Here is a 13,472-nt window from a genome sequence, read left to right as displayed (position 1 = left end):
ATGGAGAAATTTAGATAGAAAGAGATACAGCAATATTTACAGTTACTTAGTTGTAGTACTGGGAACAGAACAGAGATTTCCTTACTTCGAGACCTAGGCATTAATAAAAGACTATCTTTCCTGCCTTTAGGACAGCAGACCTCATTAAAACTGTTCCCTGCAGTAGGTGAACAAGTAACTTTCAAACCACTTCATATAGCAATGGCCAGACTGGATCAATCTGACTTCCTGTCTCATGTAGGTCAGGGAATTGCACACAGTGCTATCACTATGTCCACTTTGCATTGAAAAAATAGACATAGATGGATTACCGGTCTGAATAAGTATTGCATACAGGATCTGTATGGGGTGAATTGCAAAGAACACCATGAAATTTAAATCAACTTTGAACTCATTTCTTTATTACATGCTTGTACTGTATTCTTTAGGATATAAAACTGATCTGGAATTGAGAACAATGACAACCTCCCATACTGTAACTGAATCATTTGTGTACAGGGTTTAGAGATACCTGTATAGAGTAGGAGGTAATATGCCTTCACCAGAATGATCCAATACTGCCCTCCGTGTCCAGGGATAGATTCCAGAGACAGGATTCCAGTCCAAATGGACCACTAGTCCCTCCTGGCATAAGAGTTCCTACATTTAAAAAAAAAAAAACAACTTTGCTACTGTTACAGGATTTTCCAGCCTCTGTTCCTGCACAAATTTAGCCATGATGTCTGTTTAAATTGCTGCCAGTGAGACATGCTGTAATGCCAGGGCCTACCACAGAAAGACAGGAAAGAAGGTACAGTGGAACAAGAGAGGGGTTAACAAAAAAAACAACCCAACAAACCACAAGAACATTGTACTTGGCTGTACAAGCAACCGTCAAATGCGTCTTCAGAAATGTCCGATTACCAACGGTAATAAAAACCTCCCAATGAGGAAAACAGGTATCTTCTAAAGAACGAGGAGTTCTCACTCTCTAAATTAAACTCAGTGCAAAATTCAACAGAAGTGAACTCTTTCCTTTTTGATAAATTAAAGCAAAACCTAAAAACTCAATCTTCCAGGTACTTAAAGGTCAATGTGGGTATGGCTTCACTCGGTGAAGCAGAGTGACCCAGAGGAGTGTAAAAAATAGACAGGTGTCAAGAGGACTCAAGGACAGCATAGAAAAAAGGATTCATATGAGTAAGAGCATTTAGTCTGAAAACTAGGAAGGGCAAAGATTTCATCCATAAGTTTAAATCAGTCAGCTTCACATCTTAGTTGGAGACTGGCAACCAGTTAGTATAGCCAGATCCTACCTCATGACTTATTAGGAAAGAGAAACTAAGATTAGAATGATGCACAGGTATGCTAGACTAGGTTTGAAGAAGAAAACTGTCTGGCTCAACCAGGCAACAGGGCTTTAAAACCAGGTACAAGATGCTCCCAGATTACTGTGAAGAGTGTGTCGATTCTATCCAGGTTCTCACATTGCATCTCCTCACTATCTTGAATTTTTGAGCAGCAACTCAGGATGCTGCAGGACCAACCAACAGAGCTGCACCATCACTCATTTCCCAAAGGATTGACAAGGGCAAAAAACCAGGCTTCCACAGAAGTTCCCCATTTCCTAGTGCATTGTTTGGTCATCATATGGCCTAAAATACAATGGGGTGAGTGGGTGTCCGTGTGTGTGCGCACACATGTACATGCATATATACATTTTTTTTGTTTGTTTTTATTGGCTTCAGCCCTCTTTTGATGCAACTGGTACACTTCAACATCTGAATCTCCACATGCTGAACATGGGTTATTATGCTTTAATTTGTAATATCATTTGCACAGTGCCCAGGGATTTAAATCACATTCTTCCCTAATTTGGAACCACCTCATGTGACCTGTAACACTCAGCCATAAATGCTAGTAAGGGGGTTTGCTTCTGCCTTATTTCACATTCTTTCGTGATGCCTGAGCTACGTGCTAGAACAAAATGCCATAAAAAGAAAGACCTTTAAATAAAGAAAAAGACAGAGCAAGCAACAAACCTTATCTTCCTATCTGCATCATAAAAATGTAAAACCATATGGCCCACTGCAAAAGAATGCACTTCCTGGAGGCACTGTGCCGTGTCACTAATTCACATATACAAGATGTACTGTACACAGTCTGAAGATCACAAAATCCCACTGCCAGTTAGCAGGCACGGAAAACTCATGTTTCACAGCCTGGACATTATCACATGGGTATGTTTCACAACATAGAAGAACAGCTGATTCAGGACTTCTCAAAAAGGCAAAAATATAAAAATATTTTCCAAGTCCTAAGATGAATGAATTCTATTCAAGACAGAGAAAAGTATGTTCATGTTATTAAAAAGAAGAGGAGCTGGATGCAGACATGTGTTTTAGATGGTATATTTGTTTGTACACAATGACGCTGGGAAGAAGAACAAGCGTGTGTACATGTATATGAGAAGGAAGGTATATGCTCATGTATCTGAGCATATATACATGCAAGTGCATACCCTAGGAGTACATTTGTGCTATTAATGTAAGCATGCCAATAGATTTGCCACTAGAAGGACATAAGAGCAAGCATGTACATTGTGCCTCATCCCTCTTCTGTGTGCGTGAATATATGCACACATGCATGTGCACACACAGGATCCTAGAAAATTAGGGCTGGAAGGGACTTCACAGCTAGGGACAGGAGTTGCACATAAACCGTTTTAAGTGATCAGAAACTGATTTAAACCTGGAACAGAACAGAAGCTCAGTGCACATAAATCAGTTTCAAAATGGTTGAAACTGATTTAAGATAAACCTGGTTGAATGTAATATCAAGCTTAACTGATTTGGGTCAAACTGGTTTATGAAACTTCTGTCCTGGACCCCATCCTGGTTCAACTTAAGTCACGGTCCCCTCAACATCCCAGCATTTTGCAGCCCTCGGCTGTGCTGGGCTGTGGTGTCTGCTCCAGATAGCAGGGCTGACTCCACCTCTCTGCTCCCTAGCTGGAGCAGTGAGGGCTGGCTGACAAGGGGGTGGGGAGGGCAAGCCTGGCTGGGGATGCAGCCCAATCTCCCCAAGGCAAACCCTGGCTGGGGTCTGGGGCCAAGGAGGGCGGTTAAACACTCCTTCCTCTGCTCAAACTTAGTGCTGGCTGTGACTATGGACTACAAATCCCAGAGGCACCTAGAAGCAGGAAAAAGAAGTGATGAGCACCCCTGCAGAATCCTGCTATTGTAATTCTGGACTGCAAATCCCAGAGACCTCGGGGGCAGCAGGGAAAGGAAATGAACCCACAGCCAGAGAGCTTCTGGCCTGAGACGCTGTCAGGATATAGCTGTGTTTCCTGAGTCAAAGGTAAATGTCTGTTCACTTCCATTTCAATTTATTCTGTGCAGTTTAGACTAACCTGCAAAGACAGACAGTAAAACTTCAGGTATTTTTACTGTCTGTACTTAGCCCATAGGGTCAACTACTCCAGGCCCCTTGTCAGGGCAAGATCATCTCCGACTAAACCATCCCCGACAAGTGTCTGTCTAAGATTCAGAAGGCTTTAATTTGGCAATTGGGAAATAAATGTTTCTCATACAAACACATGCCACCCTAGCTATAAAAAAATACTGCCTCTGCTTTTCCATTTTACGTGCATATTGGCATCCCTTGCAGCCACGAAGTCAGTGCATTCCAGGAACAGCTCTTGCTTCTCTTTCTATAGCGCCAAGCTCATCAAATATCTGCTTAAACCATAAAGACAGGGACCCTGGGAGAAAAGTATACGTTTAAAAGCAGGGCAAGCACCTTCCAAAAGCAATCTTGGAAGTCTGTGCTCTCGTGAACTCCAGCAGAGTCAAAACCACAAGTGAAGTCATTTGATGATTGTGGAAGAAGACAGAGGCTTCTGTAGGTTTGTATCCAGTTTGCCTGTGCTGTATTAATAACCTGCGACTTCTGAAATTTGTAATACAATCCAGTTATTTTCTGATAAAAACAGGACGATTAGGCACCAATTTCACTGTATATGACACTATTAACTGAAGCTCTGAAGCAATGCTGTGCATCTTGAATAGTCGTCTTGTGTTTAAAGTGTGTGTAATAAATATATATTATTACACACATACACACTGTATTTATTTATACCACATACACATGTATGTATGTATACTAAAATACACTTTATGTATATGGAGGAAGGCACGTCACAGAAAAGGGCCATTTCAGTTCCAACTGAAAAAGCGAGTGATATATGTGTGTGTGCATGCATGTATGTAATGTACATTACACACATATTACATGTACTGTATGTGTGTGTAAAATATATATTACATGCACACACACACATATTATATATCATTCGCTGTTTCAGTTGGAACCCAAACAGTCATTTTCTGTGATGTGCCTTCCTTCCCAGGCATCAATTATTCTCCGAAGTATTTTAGGCTATTCAACAAAAATAAAGGACTGAAAGTAGAAACAGCAAACTCTATGCCTGTCAGAACCTGCTACAAAACCAAGGTCTTTCAGGGACCTCAAAGCCACAGAATTCATGCCCTTTGATTTCCTGAAGCCTCACTACAGAATCCATGTCTACACCTTCCCAAGTCTAACATTTCCACAGAACTTCAATAGCGTTTGGCCCCGCAAGCTTCGCTAGCATTCCAGGGGCATACCTGAAGGCCACTTTGCTTTGCAGCGACTGGTACTTGTTCCAAGCTGTATTTGACAGTTGAGCTATGGAATAATATCACTGTCTCCATTCAGTTCATTATGGACAAGTGTCCATAATAGGAAACAAAGTTCACATATGTTACAGGATCCTGCCATTGACAGCCTCAAGAGTGATCAAACGTTAAACAGGACAAGGGTAGAATTACCTAGAGATGAGAACAATAAGGCTAGACTGGAACAAACTGAGGAGAGCCAGAAGAGAAGAGGAGTATTAGCTGTGCACTGAAAGCTACAAGTGCATGCTAACTAGAAGAGAATTATACAGTCAGAAACTATGTTTCATAGTTTCATAGTTTCTAGGGTCAGAAGGGACCTGAGCAGATCATCTAGTCCAACCCCCCGCCATGGCAGGAAAGAGTACTGGGGTCAAACAACCCCAGCAAGGTGTTCATCTAACCTCCTCTTAAAGACCACCAGGGTAGGAGCCAGCACCACTTCTCCTGGAAGCTGGTTCCAGACCCTAGCCGCCCTGACCGTGAAGTAGCGCCTCCTGATATCTAACCTCAACCTACCCTCTGCCAGCTTGTGACCGTTATTCCTGATCACTCCTGACGGTGCTCGGGGGAACAGTGACTCCCCCAATGCCTGCTGATCCCCCCTGACTAGTTTATAACAGGCCACTAGATCCCCACTCAGCCTTCTCTTGTGCAGGCTGAACAGGTTCAGGTCCCGTAGCCTCTCCTCATAGGGCCTGCCCTGCTGTCCCCTGATCATGCGATTGGCCCTCCTCTGGACCCTCTCCATGTTGTCCACATCCCTCTTAAAGTGTGGCGCCCAGAACTGGACGCAGTACTCCAGCTGCGGCCTGACCAGTGCCGCATAGAGGGGGAGGATCACATCCCTGGACCTGCTCAAGATGCATCTGTGGATGCATGACAAGGTGCGGTTGGCCTTCTTGACTGCATCCCCATGCTGCCGTTTGTTCCAACTGCATATAAAAAAAAAGTTTCCTTTAGGACTCCTCTCCATGTTACGTTGATGCTGCGATTAATGCACCTAATGTAAAGGCACTGGAAATGGTAAACCAACCATAAAAATGTTCCACATATAGTGCACACCACTTTCATGGTTGGTTTGTATGGTGCCTTAAAACTGAAGATTTGGCATATCCAGGGCTGCCACAGGACCACTGCCAACAAGTCCCAGTCCTGAGACAACCCCAGGTCATGCAGGGCTGCAGGCACTTAACTGTCAAACTGATCCCAGGCTCCACATGCACTGGCACATAGAAAGGACAAGAAAGGACACAAAGGACATGATAAGAAGGGGGGGAAACAAAAAAACCACACACACCTGTTGCTATGCATACGTGGCATGGCAAGAAGCGTGATTGTTGGGACTGGGGATCGGATACCAAGGTGCCTTCAAATGAACACATGCCAGGGCCTCCAATTTATCTGTTTCAGCAAACTTTCTCCCTAATTTTACATTAAGCAAACAAAGCTTACTATACCTATAAACAAGGCTGTGTATCCCTTTGGCAACCAAAGCTTTGTTATCACAGTTTGAAGTGTCACCAGATAATAAGACATTTGGATTTAATTTATGCTTCTCTAAATATATTTAACCACATGCAGAGAATGGGAAAGAACATGTTATCAAGGGATCAAGAGCTACTCCAAGTGCAAGAACAATCTTACCAGCTTCTTCCAATTCACTGCGTCTATTGCAGTCATGTGAGCTGCTTTACTTTGCATTGAAAATGAGCAAGATTCCTTTAAAGGACACAACTCCTATTTATTCTGAACCCTGTGGATTGCAAAGAATCCAAGCAATGTTTTCATGCTTGGATGCTATAGGGGGAAAAATTATCTGTGGGTCATGCTATTTTAATGCCTCTCTTCCTGCCATGCCATAGAAGCAATGACACCTCTATGGCTCTATGGGAGATGGCAACTTGGGAACAGCCTCAGTGAAGAAAATACGAAATCCACTCAAAATAGCAATTACTAAGTCCACATCATATGGACCACAGAGCTCATCTCTTCAATAAGGCTGCAAATTTTTCGCCACAATACAATGGAGTGGGTCACAAACCTTTCCCATTAAGAGTCAGTGGTTCAGGAATGAGGAGAGACAGAACAAGAAATAGACACAAACCATTCCAGTACTTATGCCCCATTTAATAACTGCTCTTACTAGCAATTTTAATTTAAAACAGAGCCACATGAAAGGCAACATTGTCAATCACATCCCTAGTGAGTATGACAGTAACTGGCCACTAATCATTCCCTGAATAATGATCTCACTGGGGTTACTCTCAGATCTCTCAGTGCCTTTGAGTCCCTTTGACTACAGAATGACATTTCTTCCTAAGGTCTTTCATAGGAAATGATTTACATGAAGACTAGCTGGTTTTTTTGCCGCCATTCAAATAAGAGAATGGGAATACTTTATGTGACACAAGAATTCAGGGGAGTTGTCAGAGATTATGGCTATGTACGGACATTTAAATGATCTGGGAGAATTCTCCCAGGTTTGTTTTCCTCATAGAGAAAACTTACCTAAAGACCCATGAACAGACATTCAAATACTCAGCCCAATGAGCAAAAACAACGTGTCCCCCCCACCAGAGCTGAAGAGTAGTAGCAGCAACAGCAAAAAGTCTCTGGACACCCAGGATTTGGGTGGATTATATTATTCTGTTGTTGGCAAGTCAGCCTATAATTTAATTAAATGAGAGGTCATTATGGGCAAAGAAAAGAGGAATTAGGACTTAAGGGGAAAAATGCTGAAGTTTTTCAAGTTCAAATTTGCTCTACCCTTTGAGTTTCAGAGCATTAGCAAAAAGTCCTTAGCAAAAAAAGGCAAAAAGCCAGATTCTACACAAAAATAAAAATATTCAAAAAGAGCTGAGGGGCAGGGTAAAGGAACACAGAAGCATATTTGAAACCTTTAAAGCCAGCCAGAGTCAAGAAACTCACAGAAAAGGCTCTTTAACCTATCCCTTCCCTCCTCTGCTCCAGCACCTGTGAAATTGGTGGATAAACAATGGGGATTCAAACAGAAAACGTGTAGCAACAGCTTCTGTCACTGATATATTTGGATGTGTTCTTGAAGAACTACTTTTCCAGGTATGGAGGTTAATTCAGGATAACTCTGTTCAGACCCTATCAACAAGACTTCCATCAAAAGATTCAGCTGAGTTGGTGGGTTTTTGACATAATGCTCAGCCACTGAAAACCAGAAAGAAATAGCAAAGCCATTTCACAGAAATCAATGAATCCATCCAATTTTAAATTATATTTTGCTTTCAGAATAAAATAATTGTGACCCAAACAAAAAAAGCTAGAGGTCGTTGGTGAAATGTCCCATTACCAACTCCCACGTCACCCAAAACATCCAAGTTTATCTAGGAAGACTTCTAGCAAGAGAAACTGATTATCTTGCGTCTAGGCCAGGCAGGAACAGACATTACACAAACTGGTATAAGTGATCAGAAACAGGTTTAAACCTGTAACAGAACAGACATTTAATGCACATAAACCAGTTTGAAAATGTCTGAAACCGATTTGTAATAAACCTGGTTGAACATAGTATCAGACTTAACTGATTTGGCTCAAGCCGGTTTATGTAATGTCTGTCCCAGACCCTTTGCTGGTTTGAAGTAAAATCAAAGACCCCCCAGCATCCAGGTATGCTCTGGGTGTGGTGGGGCTCTCTGCTCCAGTCCAGCCAGGCTGGTCCCACCCCCCTCCTCTGCAGCCCAAGCAGGGACCCACAGGGGCAGGGGTCTGGCCAGAGAGGGGTTTAATTCCCCCTCCTTGTGCCACTGGCAGGGACCTGAGCCCCCACCTTCCACTGCTTATGGATCCCCTCCAAATTCAAGTTAACTAACAGTCCTCCAGCATACCTTGCACCTCCCCTGCAAGCCCCTCCTTGTAGACTAGCCTTGGCCCAAGCCATCTGCTCCAGCTGAGCATGGAGGCATGCTTTAGCACTCCCCACCCCCTGGTTTCTGGCATGGGGCACTGCAGGCATGTGGCTACATTTCCAGAATCAAAAAAGTGATAAGCAAGTGAATGTCCATTCACTTTTACATATCTGTTCACTTGCTTATCGATTCAATCTATGCAGCTTAGACCAACCTGCAAAAATTGAATCGATTCTCTCAGGTTTTTTGACTGTTTGTTCCTAGCCTAAGAGGTAGAGGAAGCTAGGAAAGAAAAAACAAACAAACAAAAAAAACCCCTAAAATAAAAAGGTGATAAGTGTCCAGGAGATACTGAGAAAAATTAGACCATGAGATAAGAACAGCCTTCAGTGGCTGCCTTAAGGGTGGTAAAGGCAGAGATATCAGAGTGGCTGTTCTGGACCCACAGCAGATAGGTCATAGAAAGCAGCTCCTACATCTCCCTGCCTGATCTTTCAGAATGGCAAGGAGCTGCAGCAGAGTATCTTCAAAAGAACCCCAGGAACAATGCCACAGAGGTGAGGCTCCATCCTGTAACTGGTTAGATCTCTCCCACCAACAATTTGCGGTGGCAGGGGAGATGATCCGGACCCCCCAACTGAGACCGTACAATTCTACAGAAACTGGCAAGCAAAGGAGTAGATGGCCCTGGACAGCATGTCACCAGGCACTCTACCATCTCCATCAGCCTTGACAAGAGACCGACAACAGCTAGACAGTGCTGTTCAGCCACAGGGACACTGGGATGTGTGAAGAGGTTTTTTTAAGCATCTCGAACAGGAAGTTTATTATTTAAATGCCACACAAATCTCATCTTGTGCAGCTTAATAGTTCATAAGGAATTAAGCTTTAGCCAAGAGGGAGTCAGGTGGGGGAAGGGCCTGGGAAAGCACAGTCCTGTCTTGCAAAGTTTGAAGACGTTCTAGTTAATAGTATATGGGATGGGAGTGAAGATGTGTTCTTGTGCATAAGGGGTAAATGAGAGGAGAATGAGAGACAGAAATAAAACTTCAGAAATAAAGGGGTAGAAGGAGAATGTACTATAAAATGAAAAATCATGTAAGTTTTGCCCTTATCCCCCCCCATAAAACACAAACTGATTGTCATACAAGAGGTAGATTTTAAGTCTCCCCCTGGGAAAAAAAAGTGACTTTTGAACTCATTCACTGCTTCACTATTTTTACTTGGCCTCTTCCATCTTTAATGTACTACATAGAAACATAGTGACCCAGAAGTCCTGAATCACAGGTCTTCTGCTCATATCCACAAACCACTCTCTCCTTGTGGAACCAGGAATAAAGCCCAGTAGCGGCGATTCCCAGCCCGCTGGTCCCTGCCATCCGGGAAATGGCTGCTGAAATGTCAAAAAGAAAGATTTCATATTGGAAACCACCCCCAAAGCCAAGGCCAGATGGCTGCTATCACCAGTCATCACTGCTGTGTGTTCATAGATCTGTAAGTTTACCTGCAGAAGTAAAACAAGGAGGAAAAAGGAAAACAAACTATTCCTGAGCTGCCCAAATGAGCTTGAACAAGATGGGCTCTTTTCTCCAGGTTGGGCTCAAAGCAGTGCTAAGAGAAACGTTATTTGCTAATAAAAAAAGTGCGAGTACAATGAGGCTTCCCATTGCCTTACAGGACACACCCCAAACTAGATTAAGTTCACCAACAGGTTTGGTGGGGCACGTCCGTGTTGATAAAGAAAAGCCCAATTCCATCTGGGCCTAGAGTGAGTCACTGCGGCCTCCCATAAGAAACCAGATGCATACCTGACATGAGGCCCAAGCTTAGTAATTAGCGAAAAAGGACCAAGGCAGAGCTATAAACAGACTGTAAGAGTGATTCTCATGCAGGATGTTGTGAGATCCTTGGAAGAGTAGAAGTATAGTGACTTCAATGACAGCCTAGGGCAACAGGTTAGGGGAGGAGGGTGCCTACCGCTGTAAAGCAAAGAGGGGCTGGGTGCCACATTCACCCCTGCTTACCTGCTATTGTTGGAAGGGTACCATGAGGTGTGAGAAGATAGATAAGTGCAAGTTGCCCCTGCCTGGCCAATCCCCCACCCCTACTGCAAGGAAGCAAGCACTACAGTATAAAAAATTGTTTTTGAAATTGGTCTCCACTTAATTCACAAAAGTTATGGAGGGGTGCCTTGAGTCCAAAAAGGTAGGAGAGCTGTAATTTGGAAATGGACACCATCCAGAATAATGTTCAAATGGAATCTCACTCAGTTTCCAGCATTACAAACATCCATGCTGTACAAGGAAAATTTAAATAATCTGCTTTGGCTGTGGTCAGTGCCAGTTGCCCTGGCATTCAGGCCCATGCTCTTTCCGTCAGCTGTTTTAATGGTAAGCCTGCAAAACACTAAAGCTAAAGCCAATTTATGCCCCTAGAACATGAAGAATTCTAACTGGCTTCAGAATTTGGCCCTCATATGCAAGTATTTTTGCTACACCCGTCAGGAAAAGATCCCAGCCTCTTACAAATAGCTATAGACTTGAATTTTGTCTTTTTTGCTACCAACCAGCAGTTTGGAGGGGTAGAAATGTCACCTCGCTATCTCTAGCCTCCCCTCTGATATTTTGGACACATTTGGATTTATTGCAATTAGACCTCACTGTTGACTTCAAACTCTTCTTTGCCTAACGGTAGTAAGTATCCCTTCATATGCTCAGAGCCTTCGTTCCAATATCCTGGTCACCTGGTAGTCTAGTATATGCATGCTAAGGGCCTCTGTTTCGCTCTTAGAACATTATGGCTAAGCTACCAGATCATTGGTCCCTCACAGAGGCAAAAGGAAACATTAGAACACCAGGCTTTTTTGTACTAACTAACAAAGTAATCATAAAATCACAGAAATTAAGTTTGATAAACGTATCAGGCCAAATCCCAGTTCAAGCAAAGTCAATGGCAAAGGTCAAAAGATCATCAGTGGGAACAGACTCTAGCCAGACTCTGGTGTTTAATAAATGATCTTTCGTTACCCGCCTTGAATGGATCCTGTCCGTGTACCCAACCAAAATAATATACAATTTAGTCTCAAGGAAATAAACAACCTTTACAGAGCACATGTTGAATAAGTCCCTTCATGAGATCCACCAGCGGTTCCTCCCTCTGTACTTGATAACAGCTGTGGCCATTCTGTCTACTGCCGTGGCATTCACTGCCCTTGCAGAAACAGTAATCTCACCTCCCACATCAAAAAAAAACAAAAAAGGAAGCTGGTAACAATAGCAACGCATTGATAAACAAGTAATAAGTCAGGATGCAATACACATAGAGCTGTGCCCACAACCTTCAGCAAATTAAACATCCATGCACATGCATAAATACTGCAGAGAGATAACATTAAAGGGCTGACAAACAGAATGAGTTGGCAAAACTTCAGTCTTGGAATCAAAAGATCTCCATATCTTGATGGGGCAGGAAGAAAGGAACTGAAACCAACTGGAAAGAAGTGATTGCTATGAAAATGTTAGCTCAGATTAACATTTCAATGTTAAAAAGGTCTCCAAATAAATCAGGTGCTCTTATAACACCATGGAGATACTGCTCTTGTATTCATAAGCCATTCATAAAGTATTCAGTTACAAGACTGAGGGCATATCTACACGAGACATTACTGTGGAGTTAATTAGGCAACTGCACAGTAAAACATCTCAGCCTCTACACCCGCAGTGCTATTAGGATGAAGTAAATAAACTCCTCCACAGGTTAATACTTGTAAATACAGATACTACCCTACAGCAGAATTATTTACTCTGCAGCAATGCATGGAGTAGATGCCAGTGGGGCTGGCTAGGGAATGGGGGTGCTTTAGTCTGGGGGCTGCCTGCCAGCTGGAGCACCACTGTGCCCCAGTCAGCCCCTCTACAACACATTTAGCCAGATCAGAGCAGCCCCTGGGCCTCCTGCCAGCTGGTACTGCTCCAACCCTGCTCAACGTACTGCTGTCCCAGGCACATATTCAAACATGGCGCCCATGAGCAGTAAACTCCAGTACGATATATGCCAGAATTTATTGCTGAGCATTAATTGTACTTGTAGATGCACCCTGAGGGAACACATTCAATCTACCAGTTCCTGTTCTGCCTGGGTCTGCCCTAGGAATGAGATAGAAAGGGTACCCCAGCAGCAGTCCAGAAACCCAAGGGCACCTCAAGGCTCCCTTCCTCATCACTTCATTTGAGTTGACAGATGGAATATGGATAAGAGGATGGGGATTATTCGTTCAGTAGCATGACTGAGCTCTCTGTTACTGTGGCATAGATCAGCCCTTGCAGCCTGAGAAAGAGAATCTAACAAGGTTCTTCCAAAGCTACCCATTCTGCTATTACCTTCCTTTGTTCTGTGCTGGTGCCTAGGAGCCTCAGTCATGAACCAGGAGCTCACTGTACCCAACACTGTACAAATGTAGAACAAAAGACAGCCATCAGGCCAAGGAACTTACAATTTCAGGGGAACTGTTCTTCAAGCTGGAGGGATTTACCACCTGATCAGGACAGCAGCATCAAGTTCTCCTTCCTGCTGCTGCCACTTGTAGCATACCCTCTCTACTCAATGCTTTCAAAGAGTCATCTACCCCTCCCCTCAACATTGGGCCTTCAGAGTTTTTAAAATTTGCCTTATGTCTGATCTGCCCACGGGACAGAAAGTGACAGAAAAACGAGGGAACCAAATTGAAAAATTTATTTCCTTCTATGGAAGTTGCATTCCCTTTTAAAGTACATTTATTTTTGGCCCTGCCGGTCCTTCATGAACCTTCTCTCCAGGAGCCTGGAAAGAGAGAAGTGATCTAACCCTGCCTAGTAACTGTAGCATCCTTGGCAGAAATCAAAAAGCAGCC

General features: G+C 43.3%; 1 protein-coding gene across 7 annotated transcripts in view; it reads right to left on the bottom strand.

Moving 5' to 3' along the window:
* Positions 1 to 13,472, bottom strand: part of DAAM2 (dishevelled associated activator of morphogenesis 2) — a 276,747-nt gene that overhangs the window by 211,030 nt on the left and 52,245 nt on the right. For 4 of the 7 annotated variants that reach the window (XM_090046767.1, XM_090046815.1, XM_090046799.1 and 1 more), the window contains one exon: positions 512 to 639. The exons of the other annotated variants lie outside the window; for them this stretch is intronic. The gene's annotated coding sequence lies outside the window, so the exon portion shown is untranslated. The remainder of the gene's footprint in view (positions 1 to 511; positions 640 to 13,472) is intronic. 7 annotated transcript variants of the gene reach the window in all.

The sequence above is a fragment of the Crocodylus siamensis genome, chromosome 1 (assembly GCF_052110815.1).
Source record: "Crocodylus siamensis isolate JL-2025a chromosome 1, ASM5211081v1, whole genome shotgun sequence".
NCBI classification, from domain to species: Eukaryota; Metazoa; Chordata; order Crocodylia; family Crocodylidae; genus Crocodylus; species Crocodylus siamensis.
This window is presented reverse-complemented; position numbering and strand designations above follow the sequence as displayed.